This window comes from Rattus rattus, chromosome X, assembly GCF_011064425.1.
Source record: "Rattus rattus isolate New Zealand chromosome X, Rrattus_CSIRO_v1, whole genome shotgun sequence".
NCBI classification, from domain to species: Eukaryota; Metazoa; Chordata; class Mammalia; order Rodentia; family Muridae; genus Rattus; species Rattus rattus.
Window position 1 is genome coordinate 21,588,158 of NC_046172.1, and position 16,762 is coordinate 21,604,919.

The following is a 16,762-nucleotide window of genomic DNA, read 5'->3' on the forward strand; positions in this document are numbered from 1 at the left end:
CCATTCTACATCTATACTTTCTGTAACTTCCTTGCATGTTATTAAAGAAACATATTCATGGCACTTGCTTAAAATAATGAGGCAGACTTATACAGGACTTGCTTAAAATGTTAATCTAAATTTTTATAAAATTGTCATTGTAGGTTATTGAGAATAACTCTGAATATAAAAATAAAAAAATAAGGATTTGTAACCAAGGAGTTAAAAGTATGACCAATGAATGAAGATTTACTAAGCATAGCCACTGGGATTAAAGTAAAATTCTTGCTAACTCATCTTTATAGCATTCTTGCCAAGAATAGAATAAAATATCTTCTGAGGAAGATTAGGGGATAAGGAGTTTGTTCTATTATGAATGAGGATTAGATTTCAAATGTGTAATATTTTGGATAAAGTGAGTTAAACAGAATCTTTCTAAAATTGTGGTTTTGATTACATGTTTGAAAAGATGAGGCTAAGCTACACCTAAGCTCAAAGGGGCTGGACTAGCATTCAACCAAGAATATCCCCTTCTTTCTTCTTAATACACTTGATTTGTTGATGTAGAAATTGAAAAACCTTACTGATACTTGGGCAAGATTGCCAAAGACTTGTGATGCCTCTCATAGAAAAATTTTGTAGAGAAAAAAAGTGACACCAGAGGACATGTTCTGTAGGCTTGCAGTGAAATCAAAATAATGAAATAAATACATTGTGAGAAATCAAGGCCAGCGGACCAGGACATGAACAATAACTGATTTCTCAGAGTCCTGTTTTGCGTGTGCTGTTTTTTTCTCATACATATTATTAACTATTTGGACAATTTACACATGAATATAATATATCCTAATTTGTCTTCCCCCTACTCCCACTTTTATATATTTTCAACCCTCTCAACCTTCCTCATGCTCATCAATCAATCCTCCTCGATTGATGACTTTTGCCTTAGTTTTGTGACCAATTTAGTTTATCTGGGAGCACCTTTTTGACAATGGGATTGGACCTATCCACTGGAACCTGTGGAATCACCAGTCCGTACACTTTTGACTTTGAATTATCATGACAATTATTAGAAGGCTTTCTTTAATTTAATAAATCATAAAATAGATAGAGGTACTAGTATTAAACATCACGTCTGTAGTTGATATGTTAACTCATGACTAATATTTTAAATCACAGAAGGTTGAAAGTGGAAGTGAATGAGTTCCAGGTCATCCTGTTTTATATATAGCAACACCCTGTCCTACATACTTATAAATTCACATACTCTTTTATATATTTTAATTAATAGTACACATTAAATTGAGGGTTTTCATGTGTAGAATGTCTATCTTCCTGGGTTAAAACTAAGAAATGGTGTCTTTGTGTAGGTTTTAATATTCTGTGTACCATCTTTTACATCTACATAGATATTATTGAAAAATCCAAGCGTGAAGACTTTAGTGTATACGGCTACAATTGTTGGAAGAGATGCTAATGACTTCTGTCTTGCTCAGACAGGAAATGTTATAACAATTTCCCCAAAGTAAGTATTTAAAAATATTCTAAGTTATTGAACTTGATAAAACTAGACATTTAATATTTACAATAATTACTAAATATGTGAGTTTGATTTTTTAAACTGATTGATGCATAGTGAAAAACTTTTAGTGAGAAATAGAATATTTATAGTTCTATAGTTACTCTTTAATTGGCAATATAAAACAGCTAATTTTGGGACAAGAGAGACAACTCAGTGGTTAAGAGTACTGACTGCTGTTTCTGAAGTTCTGAGTTCAATTCCCAGCAACCCCATTGTGGCTTACAATCATCTGTAATGGGATCTGATGCCCTCTTCTGGTGTGTCTGAAGACAGCTATAGTGTATTCATATACATTAAATAAATAATGTGTTTTTTAAAAAACATCCTACCTTTAGGCATATATTTAATTAATTTTAATTTGCTTTGTGTGTATATGGGTCATATTGGTAACATAATAGATTTTTTTGTATAGAAAAAGTATGTTGTATAAAGGAAATGCAACTAATACATACTAAAAGTATATATAATTTTATAATATATAATATGTATAGATTTTGATTATTATAGAAAGTGCTGTGATTGAAATTTGAAAAAAAAGATTAAAAATTTTTCAATTCTCCTTCCAAAAAGCACTGATGTTGGCATACTTATCTTTTCATAGCTATTTTCTTGTGCCTATATAGATGGTAGATAGATAACTAGATGGATAAATATGAATTCCCTTATGCTACTAATTATGATATATAAAGTAAGACATTCTTATTTTTCCAAATTATTCAGTGATGTTCTCACACATGTACTAATCAAATTATTGTATCACATGTTCTTAAAACAGTTTCTGAAGCCATATAAAACATATAAATGTAAATTGAGTGAGCAAAATGCTGGGTGCTCTTTAAGTCTATTAGTCTGTTAGTCTATGTCTTTTTATTGGCGAATTGAGTCTATTAATGTTAAGAGATAATAAGTAATAGTGATTGTTGTTTCCTGTTATTTTTATTTTTAGAGGTGGAATTATGTTTGTGTGTCTCTTTTTGTTTGGTTACCTTGCAAGGAGATTACTTTCTTGCTTTTTCTAGGGTGTAGCTTCCCTCTTTGTGTTGGAGGTTTCCATCTACTATCCTTTGTAGCACTGAATTTATAAAAAGATATTGTGTAAATTTGGTTTTGTCATGAAATATTTTGGTTTCTCCATCTATGTTAATTGAGACTTTTGCTGGATATAGTAGCCTGGGTTGGCATTTGTGTTCTCTTAAGGTCTGTATGACATCTGTCCAGGATCTTCTGGCTTTCATAGTCTCTGGTGAGAAGTCTGATGTAATTCTGATAGGTCTGCCTTTATATGTTACTTTACCTTTTTCCCTTACTGCTTTTAATATTCTCTCTTTGTTTCATAGTTTGGTGTTTTGACTATTAAGTAGTAGGAGGAATTTCTTTTCTGGACCAAACTATTTGGAGTTGATTAGGTTTCTTGTATGTGTATAGACATCTCTTTCTTTAGGTTAGGGACGTTTTCTTCTATAATTTTGTTGAAGATACTTACTGAACCTTTAATTTGGGAGTCTTCGCCCTCTTCTATACCTATTATCCTTAGGTTTGATTTTCTCATTGTGTTCTGGATTTCCTGGATGTTTTGGGTTAGGAACTTTTTGCATTTTACATTATTTTTGAATGTTGTGTAAGTGTTTTCTGTTGTATCTTTTGCCTCTGAGATTCTCTTCTATCTCTTGTATTCTCTTTTTTTGATACTTTCTTCTATGATTCCTGACTCTTTTCTAGGTTTTCCGTCTCCAGGGTTGTCTCCCTTTGTGCTTTCTTTATTTCTATTTCCATTTCTCTTTCATTTTCCATGGATGGTTCTGTTCAATTCCTTCACCTGTTTGGTTACATTTTCTTGTAATTTTTAAAGGGGTTTTTGTGTTTCTTCTTTAAGGGCCTCTACTGTTTTACCTGTGTTGTCCTGTATTTCTTTAAGGGAATTATTATATCCTTCTTAAAGTCTGCTATCATCAAAATGAGATGTCATTTTACCTCCAAATCTTCCTTTTCCAGTTTGTTTGCATATATAGTATTCGCTTTGGAGGGAGAACTTGGCTCTGGTGATGCCAAGTAGTCTTGGTTTCTGTTGCTTAGGTTAATGCGCTTGCCTCTTGCCATCAGGTTTTTTCTGGTGTTAGCTGTCTCTGACAATGGCTTGACCCTCCTGTAGGCCTGTGTGTCAGCACTCCTTTAGATCTGTTTTCTTTCAGCTGGATCTGGGAACAGAGTGCTACTCCTCGGTTTTTGTGTCTTGAGTCCTCCAGGCAGATCTCTTGGAGCAGAAGAGTTGGTCTTACCTCTGCTCTCAGGTGTGTAGGTGCTCCTGGTGACTGGTTTTCAGTTCTCCATGCAAGCAGAAACTGAAAGGGTCCTTCCCCTGACTGCTCCTAGGTTTCTGTGTCCGGAGGGCACACAGAGCACTAGGTGGGTTCTGTATGAATGTGGGCAGAAGCAGTTGTTTCCTTTGATCTTTCAGGATTGTCCATACTTCTGAGAGTCCAGCTGTCTTTCCCACAGGATTTGGGTGCAGGGTGCTGTGGGACTAGTTCAGTTCAGTTCCTGGCACAGGCAGAAATCAGAAGGTTCCTGCTGCTGACTGTTCCTATGTGCCTTTATCTAGAGAGCACTAGGTATGTTCCTCGTGGGCCAGGAATATGAGCACGAGTGGCAGTCTCCCCTGAGCTCTCAGGATTGTCAGGACTTTTGAGAGTACAGCTCTCTCCTACACAGGATTTTGGTACAGAGAACTGTGGACAATTTATATTTTGATAATTCATTTTTGCAACTTCTTCTTCTCAACCATTAGTAGTTGTTCCATAGTCTATGAAAGTTATAACAAAGCTTGATAAAATGTACCACTATTCCTATATTCATTTTCAATATTTTTACTTTAACAGAGCTTATAAGTCATAGTTCATAGAAAAAATAACCGATCATTATGTAGATAATGTTAATTATGTTAAAAAAGCCAGAGTAGCAATCCTTAATAGAATATTTCTGCTATTTTTCACTTGGAACCATACCAAGTTAATTGAAGGCTTAAATATTCAATTGTGAAAAACATAGCTTATTTTTAAATCTAATGTAATTTCATTCACATACAGAAAAAAAAGAAAGCAAAATTGTTTCCTTGCACAATAGAAACTGAAAAGAGAAGGAAGTTGACTTCCTAATATATGGGAAGAAGAAATTTCATATTTCCATGATACTGTTTCATAGTCTATAACAATACTAAAGAACCTGAGGTAGCTAAGCCTCCAAACTCATCAAAAGACAAGGGGCTGGCATAACTTCTAAGAAATGGTTTTGTGTTTCATGAGCCCCCACTCCTTTTGTTTCAAAAGAATATGTGGGCTTCCTTTCAAGATTTGTAGCAGAGCCTTTAGTCTGTCAAAATGGGGCTTACTATCATAATTTTTCTATAAATTGGTAAATATAATCTTACCCACATTCCCAAGACTGCCATTAAACTACAAGTTAAAAATGAAAAGTAGACATATTTTCTTTTTTTCATCCTTGAATTGAGTTTTGTCAAATAGCTAACATACTACTGTTCTTTATCTACCATTATTAGGTTGCACTTTCAAACCTTAACTTAAGGTACTATTTTAGTTAAGAAATGTTTGTATAATATTTTTGTGCACTCCATACTGCTGAGAATATGAATGAGTTTACAAACAAAAAGGTACAGGTACTCATACATTCATACAAAATTGTTCTACACTAGAAAATCCAATGTGAAATATGTTATTTATATACATAAATTAGTTAAATTTAGATTATACAAATAACCTCATGCTTCAGTGTTGTTTGATTTATGTAAAAATGAATATATATATATATATATATATATATATATATATATATATATATAGGACTTAGATACAAAGACTGATTTGGACCTAATATATTTTTAATTGTCCTTTATTTCAATTAAATATTTCCCCTTTTATTTTTTATTAAACAGAAATCAAATTGTCCTTGCTGTGAAATTTTTAAGTCACTTTCTTCATCCTGCTGAAGCTACATTATTATTAATTTCAAGACCTAAATGTGGAATAGGAGGCAGCACTGTGGCTTTTGCTCTAAAGGGAGAAATACTAAACTTTAAAGCAATTGTAAGTAAGCTGTACATGTTTTGTAATCTTTCACTCCTGTACCCCAGCCCTTGCAGTGTCATACCATGAATGTTCTTGCTTGTTTTGTTTCTGTTCTGTTCTTAGTCATTTAGTTCATCTCTTTACCATAATACCTTGAAAGTTAAGATTTTGTTGTAAGGACACTGAAAGTTGACAATTGATTCAACAAATATTTGTTTTCTGCTGTAGACACTTAACAACTTTAAATATGTGTTTTAATATTTATTTAGTGTGTGTGGTAGTATGTGAATGCATGCAAACGTGTGGATGCATGCACATCAATGTTGGCACCTTGAAGTGTCAACTTAAGGGTTCTTTGAAAAATCAGCTGTATGGTGTTTTGCTGGGGCAAACACAAGAAGGACTGTTTCATGAAAGTGGACACAAGTGTGAAAGGCTAAGGCAGACTTGTAAAGGAATGTTTCGCTGAAGCAGACAAAGGATAGTGGATGTTCTGTTAAAGTAAGCACATGAAAGGACAAGTAATAAAGGATTCTTAACTCAATGAGTGTATTGTTCCACATTACACTGCATGGTTGAGCTGCATTTGTAGAGACTCCATAGAGGGAAATATACCAAAACACTTCTGGTGGTGTACTGCAGTTTCTTGTCACTTCCAAGAACTTGGACTAATTGGAAGCAATTGCTGAAGCAAGAGCTGTGCTGAGGCAAGACCCATGCTGAGGCAAGGCATCTGGAAGACATGTGATGTTTGCAGGGTCTAAATAGGACTCCACTGAGTGACAGAGCTTTGCTTGCTGGTACAGGTAGCTGTATAACATTTGTGGGTCTCTCGTCTTTGCCGGTCTTTGCTTCCCCAAGAGAGGCATAGCAAAGAACTGGTATTCCTGTTGGTCCCTCCTGCTGACTAGAACCAAGGCTGAAGTCTGGCTGTCTGCTAGATCTTGTTACCCCTGTTGCTAAGCCAACTCTACAGAACTGGACTGATGGTGTATCCCTGAGGTGTTTGCTAGTAGATGCAGCTGCTGCCTCATGCTAACCTGTAAACTGAACTGCTGATGGGAGTTGCTCCAAAAACCTTTCTAAACAGGTTCATTTCCCCCTCCCCCTATATTGTTTCGTTTCTACTACCTCTGGTGGGTGGCGGGCTACAAGGGAGCTTAAAGGATTTAAGAACCATCATTAAAAATAAGGTTTGAAAAATTAAAGTTACAGCACATCCAAACCACAGCATGATGGAGGTCAAAGAACAACTTGCAAGAGGCAACTTCCTGCTATGTTCATCTTGAAGGTTAAACACAGGATAAAATGTTTGGCAGCAAATACCTTTACATCCTCAATCATCTGCCTAATTGGTTGTTCCTCAGTATATGTGGAACATTCTATAGAGCTAACCCATTATAAAGTTCATGCTAATTCTACATTTGTTGAGGAATGATGTTCTTGACTAAATTCTACATGCTCATTTCTCAAAACATTAGGCAAAAACAACAACAACAACAAAAAAAAAATTGGTAGGCTTTTATAAATATATTTGATGGCTTTTAGCTAACGTGGGGGAGGTGATTGATTCAGTTTTATTTGAAGGGAAAACCACTGAGAGTTTGACCATTTTCCAGTGAGTTCATGATAATGCAAATTGGTCTTTAAATGAAATTATTTTGATTTTTGGGTGGGAGGTGGTCACAGGGTGGCTGGACATTGAAGGACTGAAAAACGTGTGTGGCCCTGTGCAGGATATGAAATTCCACAGACTTTTAATAAATAGATTATGTTCAAAAATATTATTTACTAATATATATGTATTACTTACATATATATATATATATAGATATGTATATTAAAGTCAAGCAAATTCACAAGGATTCAGTGTATATGATAAAAAAGTTTGGAGTGTGTAAGACTACATTATAAAGTACAGAGAATGACTTTAGAAGTATCATTCGAAATGTAAATAAGAAATACTCAAGTTAATAATATATATATATATATATGAAAAAAATTAAAAAAAAAGAAGTATCAAGTAGAAGGTAAATATGGGAAGAGAGCACTGAGATATTCAAAAGGACAGACTTACTTAGTAGGCAGTGATGCCCCAAGCAACAAGTGTTTATTTCTTACTATGATATGTTTTGGTCTTCAAGTTTCCTCTTTAGTAGTGACATCTCCCAACTCTCTGACATACATTCTCTGAAACAGTGTATTACCTGAAGTTAGTGATATAGTTGATTCTATCCCATCATTAACCTCAGTACTGCCGAGTAAGCTTGAAAAATGAATGCCTGATGCTGTGTACTTCTGAATACATCTTATTCTCACTTGGGTCAATGGGAATTAAATTACATAGTAATGGAGATAATATTTAAGACAAGACTAAAGCTTTTAACTGGAAAATTTCTCAAATGTTTATATGCAGAATTTTTATTTTATATGTTTTTATAATGAGCTTGTCATTATAACATCATAGTATGACACACATATGTATATATATTACAGAAATATGACATATATACGTCTTTAGTGATAGATAAACGTATATAATATATACTTTATTATTTAGTGATATAGATTATATCTGATTATTCATGGAATCATCTTTTTATTCATTAATTCAGTTTGAAGGAGATTAATTTAAGAGACAGTCAAAATGCATTTTAATTATTAGTATATTACTATAGATAAGATATTTTGCATTCTATTTAAATTTTAATCATATTTGTAAAACAATTAAGTTTATTAATTATTAAAATAATTAAATGGACAATAGGTTTTTTTATGTTTTACCTCATAACTCAAGATATTCCAGGTTTTGACATTATTATATATTGTGAATTTTCTTTTTTTTATTTTAGGATGTGCTAAATGTAACTCTCCATGTTATCAATGGAAAGAAGTTATTGTGAATGTGAAAAACCCCTTTCCAAGTGGTGGGGATTTTCGGTAAGTTACTGTTTTAATGTTGATTTATTGCAGTTCATTATCTATATTTAAAAAATATAAGTAGGAGCTGGAGAGATGGTTCAACAGTTTAGAGCACTTTCTTTTCTTCCCAAGGTCCTGAGTTCAATTCCCAGCAACCACAAGGCAGCTCACAAGCATGTATAATGGGATCTGATGTCCTCTTCTGGCACACAGGTGTACATGCAGATAGAGCACACATACATAAAATAAATTATAAACAAAGACAAATAAGTAAATGTCTTTCCCTCTTCAACATGATTCTTCTGAGGGGAAAGTACATATGCTAAGATTCCTATGAACTTAAAGGGATTAGTAAATAATATACATTAAATTTAGAAATCAAACTCATGCAATATTTGCATTGGGATAGAAATATAAAATGTTAGATTTTTTACATAACATTTGGCAATTTGAAATATTTTGAATTACTGTATGTTCAAGCCTTTAGAGATTTATTATTGAAAATAACACTCCTAATTGATTAAACAAAACTTGTTTTATTGAAATAGTTATTGGTATATTTATGATTTCTGTATTTATGTAAATTCAAATTTACTCTCAAGTCCTTCAGCAAATTTTTCATAGTCTATAACTATAGAATTTCTTGCCAGTTCCCTTTTTAATATTTATTGATGTTCTCAATTTGATACTTCATTGACCTCTGTCTTTTTTTAATACATTTATATAGTTCTTTTAAGGTCAGTGTAACAACTAGTTTGAATTTGTTTCCTGTTAAATGTGATATCTGGGTCATGGACAGTTTCAGTCACTCATTTCCACCTCTCTCTCTCTCTCTCTCTCTCTCTCTCTCTCTCTCTCTCTCTCTCTCTCTCTCTCTCCATATTTCATAGATTTTTTATTTACTGGCTGTACAATTTTTATATAATATATTTTATTATTTACTTTCATCTCTCTAACTCCTCCTAAATCCTCCCTCCAAACCCAAATTTTTATTTTCCTCACCCTCAAAAACCAAACATGCAGATTTGAATAAACAATAATAACAAGAAAACTCCCAATCCCAGCAAACAAACAATATAAAAAGTGCCCATGACATAGAGATATTTTGCCCAACTCTTTGTGATCATGAGACTACTACTGAAATATGGTCTACACACCAAATGTCTCCCATTGGAGGAAGCTGATTTTCAGTTACAAATATCTGGGTTAGAGATTGCACTTTATGTCCAATTCTCCTTCATCTCTTTGTCATGCTTTTGTGTAGCTTGAACTTATGTAGGCATTATTGTTATAGTCTCTGGGAGTTTATGTGTGTATCATCCGTGTTGTACCTGCAAGACACTTTCTTTGGAGTCATACACCACCTCTGGCTCTTGCAGTTTTTCTCTTTCTTCTTCCTCATAGATCTCTGAGACTTGAAAAAGACATCCTCCTTCCAAGGTTTAAGTGTTTCAGAGTCTCTTACTCTACACATTGTCTAGTTGTGGGCCTCTGTTAATTCCCACATACTGCAACAATAGCTTCTCTGGTAAAGGTTGAACAATGTCCTGATGTATGGGTATAATAATGTGTCATTAGGAATAATTTTATTGCTATGTTCATTTTATTGGAATAATTTTGCCAAACAATAGTAATAGTGGATTTCATTTGTTTGTTTCCTTGACCTATATCTTATCTAGTCTCAGGTTCTTGACTACATTATCGGTCTCAGTTATGGCTTCCACCTTATGCAATGAGTTTTAAATCCAAACAAAAGGTGGTTGATTACTGCCATAATATTTGTGTTACTATTGTACCCATGTCCTATAGGGAGATCACTCTGTTAGGTTGCAGGGTTTGTTGCAGGGTGATACTGATGTGTAATTTTCTCCTTGAGTAGCATGCACAGTACCTCCCAGGAACATGCTAAACACTAGTTAATAAATTAAAACTTGATTCTTTGATGTCCATAAGTATTGGATATCTTTAAGTATTCTTAACCTTGCTGTCAGTTTGAAATAACAGTAACATTGGCGATGGCTGTAATGTTGGGAAGAGGATCTATAATACCTGCTTATTGACTCCAAAAGATGTACATATTACATGATTTGTATGAAGGATTCACAGACATATTTGATTATCAAAACTTTCCGCTTATTCATTGATGATTCTCTCTCCCGAGGCTTGCATAAAAACAAAACATGAACTTGATTAGTTTGTCTGCATATATAACTTTGCCTACTCCCTGCAGAAACAAAGCAGCAAAAAAGGCATCAGATCCCTAGGAACTGTAGTAATAGAATGTTGTTGTCACCTATCGTGCATGTACTGAGAAGTTAGATCTCTCAAAGAACGTGGCCGTTCCCTACAGAATGTTTTTCTACCTTCAATGTATAACCCTCAGGTTAACAATTGCCCTATGCCTTCTAAAATGGGTTATGCCCTTGCAGATCATTTGAAACTATCTTTTTCTTAACTTGTGATTCTATCCAGAATTAAAATATCTTATCCCTAACTCACAAGCTACTCATAAGGATAATTCATAAGGATATGAATTTGAATTTCCTCTTTGAGGAAATTACACATTTTAATTGGAGTCTTTGTTGGTGAGGGGAATAATACTGTCAGGATAGCTGTACTTCTAATTTTGTTCGATATTACTTTGCTTTGACTTAATAAATTTGTATTTTCTAAATGTAAAGTCAATTGAACCTACTCATTCATCCATCTTCATCACTGCTAAGTAATTTGATTCTCTATTTTCTTTTGCTAAGTTAGGAAGTATGGTGGTTTGAATAGAAGTGGCCCCCATGGACTCAGGGAGTAGTGTTATTGGAGGTGTGGCCTTGTAGGACTATTGTGATAGGTGGAAGTGTATCACTAGGTGTTGGCTTTGTGGTCTCAAATACTCAAAGTAAGGCCAAGTGTCACATTTTCTTGCTGCTGGCTGCTGATACACAAGTATCTTAGCAACTTCTACAGCACAATTATGACAATGAACTAAACCTCTTACCTGTAAACCAGCCCCAATTAAGTGTTTTTCTTGCAGGAGTAGCAGTGGTCATGGTGTCTCATGGCAATAGAAACCGAAAATTAGACAGGAAGGAAAAGTGGATTTTTTTCATGGGTGTTTGGATTCTTATTGTTCTGATACCACAGACTATAATGTTCTTAAGATCATTTTCAAAGATGTTAAATAGTTGAATTTTATAGTTTCCTCATATTTATCTAGAGTACATGTCAAAGGGTTATCTGGGAGCTGAAAAATATTATGTTGCAATACTGTTTGCTTCAAACTTTTTTTTCTCCATCTTTATTAATTTGGGCATTATTTAATTATATTTCAATTGTTATTCCCTTTCCCAGATTCCAGGGCAACATCCCCATAACCCCTCCTCATCCCCTTCTCTATGTGTGTTCCCCTGCCATTCCTCCCCACATTACCGCCCTCCCTCCAAAAATCCTGTTCACTGGGGATTCAGTCTTGGCAGGACCAAGGGCTTCCCCTTCCACTGGTGTGCTTACTAGACTATTCATTGCTACCTATAAGGTTGGAGCCCAGGGTCAGTCCATGTATAGTGTTTGGTAGTGGCTTAGTCCCTGGAATCTCTGGTTGGTTGGCAATGTTGTTCATATGGGGTCTCAAAGCCCCTTCAAACTCTTTCAGTCCTTTCTGATTCCTTCAGGGGTCCCCTTCTCCCTTCAGGGTTTGCTGCTGGCATTCCACCTATGTATTTTAATGTATTCTGGCTGTGTCTCTCAGGAGAGATCTACATCTGGTTCTGTCATTATGCACTTCTTTATTCATCATCTTATCTAATTTGGTGGCTCTATATATGGGCCACATGTGGGGCAAACTCTGAATAGGTGTTCCTTCAGTCTCTGTTCTAATCTTTGCCTCCTCTTTCCTCCCAAGGGTATTCTTGTTCCCCCCTTTTAAAGAAGGAGTAAAAGCATTCACATTTGGTCATCCTCTTGAGTTCATTGTTCTGTGGCATCTAGGGTAATTCAAGCATTTGGGCTAATATCCCTTATCAATGAGTGCATACCATGTGTGTTTTTCTGTGATTGGGTTACCTCACTCAGGATGATATTTTCCAGTTCATCCATTTCCTATAAATTTCATAAAAGTCATTGTTTTTTGATAGCTGAGTAATATTCCATTGTGTAGATGTACCATTTTCTGTATCCATTCCTCTGTTGAAGGGCATCTGGGTTCTTTCCAGCTTCTGGCTATTATAAATAAGGCTGCTATGAACATAGTGGAGCATGTGTCTTTTTATATGTTGGGGCATCTTTTGGGCATATGCCCAAGAGAGGTATAGCTGGGTCCTGAGGTAGTGCGATGCTCCATTTTCTGAAGAACCTCCAGACTGATTTCCACAATGGTTGGACCATTTTGCTATCCAACCAACAATGGAGGAGTATTCCTCTTTCTCCACATCCTTGCCAGCATTTGCTGTCACCTGAGTTTTGATCTTAGCCATTCTCACTGGTGTGAGGTGAAATCTCAGGTTGTTTTGATTTGCATTTCCCTTATGACTAAAATGTTGAACATTTCTTTGGGTGTTTCTCAGCCATTCAGGCATTCCTCAGCTGTGAATTCTTTGTTTAGCTCTGAACCCCATTTTTTAATAGGGTTATTTGTCTCCCCTAGGTCTAACTTCGTGAGTTCTTTGTATATTTTGGATATAAGCCCTCTATCTGTTTGTAGGATTGGTAAAAGATCTTTTTCCCAATCTGTTGGTTTTGCCATTTTTGTCCTAACAAAGTGTCCTTTGCCTTACAAAGCTTTGCAGTTTATGAGATCCCATTTGTCCATTCTTGATCTTAGAGCATAAGCCATTGGTGTTTTGTTCAGGAAATTTTATCCAGTGCCCATGTGTTCCAGATGCTTCCCTAGTTTTTCTTCTATTAGTTTGAGTGTGTCTGGTTTGATGTGGAGGTCCTTGATCCACTTGGACTTCAGCTTTGTACAGGGTGATAAGCATGGATCGATCTGCATTCTTCTACATGTTGACCTCCAGTTGAACCAGCACCATTTGCTGAAAATGCTATCTTTTTTCCATTGGATGGTTTGGGCTCCCTTGTCAAAAATCAAGTGACCATAGGTTCATGGGTTCATTTCTGGGTCTTCAATTCTATTCCACTGGTCTATCTGTCTGTCTCTGTACCAATACCATGCAGTTTTTATCACTATTGCTCTGTAATACTGCTTGAGTTCAGGGATAGTGATTCCCCCAGAAATCATTTTATTGTTGAGGATAGTTTTGGCTATCCTGGTTTTTTGTTATTCCAGATGAATTTGCAAATTGTTCTGTCTAACTCTTTGAAGAATTGGATTGGTATTTTGATGGGATTGCATTGAATCTGTAGATAAGCTTTTGGTAAAATGGCCATTTTTACTATATTAATCCTGCCAATCCATGAGGATGGGAGATCTTTCCGTCTTCTGAGATGTTCTTCAATTTCTTCCTTTAGAGGCCTGAAGTTCTTATCATACAGATCTTTTACTTGCTTGGTTAAAGTCACACCGAGGTATTTTATATTATTTGGGACTATTATGAAGGGTGTCGTTTCCCTAATTTCTTTCTCAGCTTGTTTCTCTTTTTGTGTGAGAGGAAGCTACTGATTTATTTGAGTTAATTTTATACCCAGCCACTTTGCTGAATTGTTTATCAGGTTTAGTAGTTCTCTGGTGGAACTTTTGGGATCATTAAATATACTATCATATCATCTGCAAATAGTGATATTTTACATCTTCTTTTCCAATCTGTATCCCTTGATCTCCTTTTTTGTTGTCTGATTGCTCTGGCTAGAACTTCAAGAACTATATTGAATAAGTAGGGAGAGGGGGCAGCCTTGTTTAGTCCCTGATTTTAGTGGGATTGCTTCAAGTTTCTCTCCATTTAGTTTAATGTTAGCTACTGGTTTGCTGTATATGGCTTTTACTATGTTTAGGTATGGGCCTTGAATTCCTATTCTTTCCAGGACTTTTGTCATGAAGGGGTGTTGAATTTTGTCAAATGCTTTCTCAGCATCTAATGAAATTATCATGCTGGTTTTTATCTTTCAGCTTGTTTATACAGTGGATTATGTTGATGGTTTTCTGTATTTTAAAACATCCCTGCATGCTTGGGATGTAGGCTACTTGATCATGGTGGATGATTGTTTTGATATGCTCTTGGATTCGGTTTGCCAGAATTTTATTGAATATTTTTGTGTCGCTATTCATAAGGGAAATTGGTCTGAAGTTTTCTTTCTTTGTTGGGTCTCTGTGTGGTTTAGGTATAAGAGTAATTGTTTCTTCACAGAAGGAATTCGGTAGCGCTCCATCTGTTTCAATTTGTGGAATAGTTTGGATAGTATTGGTAAGAGGTCTTCTATGAAGGTCTGATAGAATTCTTCACTGAACCTGTCTGGACCTGGGCTCTTTTTGGTTGGGAGACTTTAATGACTCTTTCTATTTCTTTAGGAGTTATGTGGTTGTTTAAATGGTTTATCTATTCCTGATTTAACTTTGGTCCCTGGTATCTGTCTAGGAAATTGTCATTTCCTGCAGATTTTCAAGTTTTGTTGAATATAATCTTTTGTAGTAGGATCTGATGATTTTTTGAATTTCCTCTGATTCTGTAATTATGTCTCCCTTTTCATTCCTGATTTTGTTAATTTGGACACACTCTCTGTGTTCTCTCATTAGTGTGATTAAGGGTTTATCTATCTTTTTGATTTTCTCAAAGAACCAACTTTTGGTTCTGTTGCTTCTTTGTGTAGTCCTTTTTGTTTTTACTTGGTTGGTTTCAGCTCTGAGTTTGATTATTTCCTGCCTTCTACTCCTCCTGGGTGTATTTGCTTCTTTTTGTTCTAGAGCTTTTATGTGTGCTGTCAAGCTGCTGATATATGCTCTCTCATGTTTTTTTTTTCTGAAGGCACTCAGAGATATGAGTTTTCCTCTTAGCACAGCTTTTATTGTGTCCCATAAGTTTGGGTATGTTGTACCTTCATTTTCATTAAATTCTAGGAAGTCTTTAATTTGTTCATTTCTTCTTTGACCAGTTTATCACTGAGTATTGCTTTGTTCATCTTCCATGTATATGTGGGCATTTCTTTTCCTTTTGTTGTGAAGACCAGCTTTAGGCCTTGGTGGTCTGATAGGACATGGGGATTATTTCTATCTTTCTGTATCTGTTGAGGCCTGTTTTTGACCAATTATATGGTCCAATTTTGGAGAAAGTACCATGAGGTGGTGAGAAGAAGGTATATCCTTTTTGTTTTTAGGATAGAATGTTCTATAAATATCTGTTAAGTCCATTTTAATTCATGACTTCTCTTAGTCTGTCTTCATCTCTGTTTAATTTCTGTTTCCATGATCTGTCCATTGATGAGAGTGGGGTGTTGAAATCTCCTACTATTATTGTGTGAGGTGCAATGTGTGCTTTGAGCTTTAGTAAGGTTTCTTTACGTATGTAGGTGCCCTTGTATTTGGGGCATAGATATTTAGGATTGAGAGTTCATCTTGGTGGATTTTCCTTTGATGAATATGAAGTGTGCTTCCTTATCTTTTTTGATGACTTTTTGTTGAAAATTGATTTTATTCGATATTAGAATGGCTACTCCAGCTTGCTTCTTCAGACCATTTGCTTGGAAAGTTTTTTTCCAGCCTTTCACTCTGAGGTAGTGTCTGTCTTTGTCTCTGAAGTGTGTTTCCTGTAGGCAGCAGAATGCAGGTCCTCATTGCATATCCAGTTTGTTAATCTATGTCTTTTTTGGGAGTTGAACCATTGATGTTGAGAGATATTAAGGAATAGTGATTGTTGCTTCCTGTTATATTCATATTTGGATGTGAGGTTGTTTTGTGTGCTTTTCTTCTCTTTTTTTTGTTGCCAAGACGATTAGTTTTTTGCATCTTTTTAGGTATAGTTTGCCTCCTTATGTTGGGCTTTACCATTTATTATCCTTTGTAGTGCTGGTTTGTAAAAGATATTGTGTAAATTTGGTTTTGTCATGGAATATCTTGGTTTCTCCATCTATGTTAATTGAGTTTTGCTGGATACAGTAACCTGGGCTGCCATTTGAGTTCTCTTACAGTCTGTATGACATCTGTCCAGGATCTTCTGGCTTTCATAGTCTCTGGTGAGAAGTCTGGTGTGATTCTGATAAGTCTCTCTTTATATGTTACTTGACCTTTTTCCCTTACTGCTTTTAATATTCTTCTTTATTT

The 16,762-nt window shown here is 35.1% G+C and overlaps 1 protein-coding gene across 1 annotated transcript in view; it reads left to right on the forward strand.

Annotated features, from left to right (window-relative positions):
* Nucleotides 1–8,501: 8,501 nt before the first annotated feature.
* LOC116889050 (cilia- and flagella-associated protein 47-like) overlaps nt 8,502–16,762 on the forward strand; it is a 63,031-nt gene continuing 54,770 nt past the window's right edge. The window contains exon 1 of the mRNA XM_032890241.1: nt 8,502–8,580. The gene's annotated coding sequence lies outside the window, so the exon portion shown is untranslated. The remainder of the gene's footprint in view (nt 8,581–16,762) is intronic.